We start from the raw sequence: 328 nt of genomic DNA, 5'->3' as shown, positions 1-328 counted from the left end.
GATCTTGTGTGTCCCAGTAGAATTGGCACAAACAACCAGCGAGACCCTGTCTTTCGCTCTCTTTTTACCTCGTGCCGTGGAGATATCTTTAGACGGCATGAGGAGAATGTACCTTGGCAGCACTCGATAAATTAAACCCGTTTCATCCATATTATACACAATTTCTGGGTCGTACTGCTCGATTAGTGCATATAGTTCATTCAATGATGCCAGCAACTCGGGATCATCTTTGGTTACTTCTGCTCCTTCCCCATGGAACAGAATTTTCTGCAGCCCTTTGCGTGCTCGGAAACGACTCAGCCATTGCCAAGAGGCTTTAAAATCAGTA

This window comes from Plasmopara halstedii, assembly GCF_900000015.1.
Source record: "Plasmopara halstedii genome assembly, contig: Scaffold_208, whole genome shotgun sequence".
Taxonomy (NCBI): domain Eukaryota; phylum Oomycota; class Peronosporomycetes; order Peronosporales; family Peronosporaceae; genus Plasmopara; species Plasmopara halstedii.
This window is presented reverse-complemented; position numbering follows the sequence as displayed.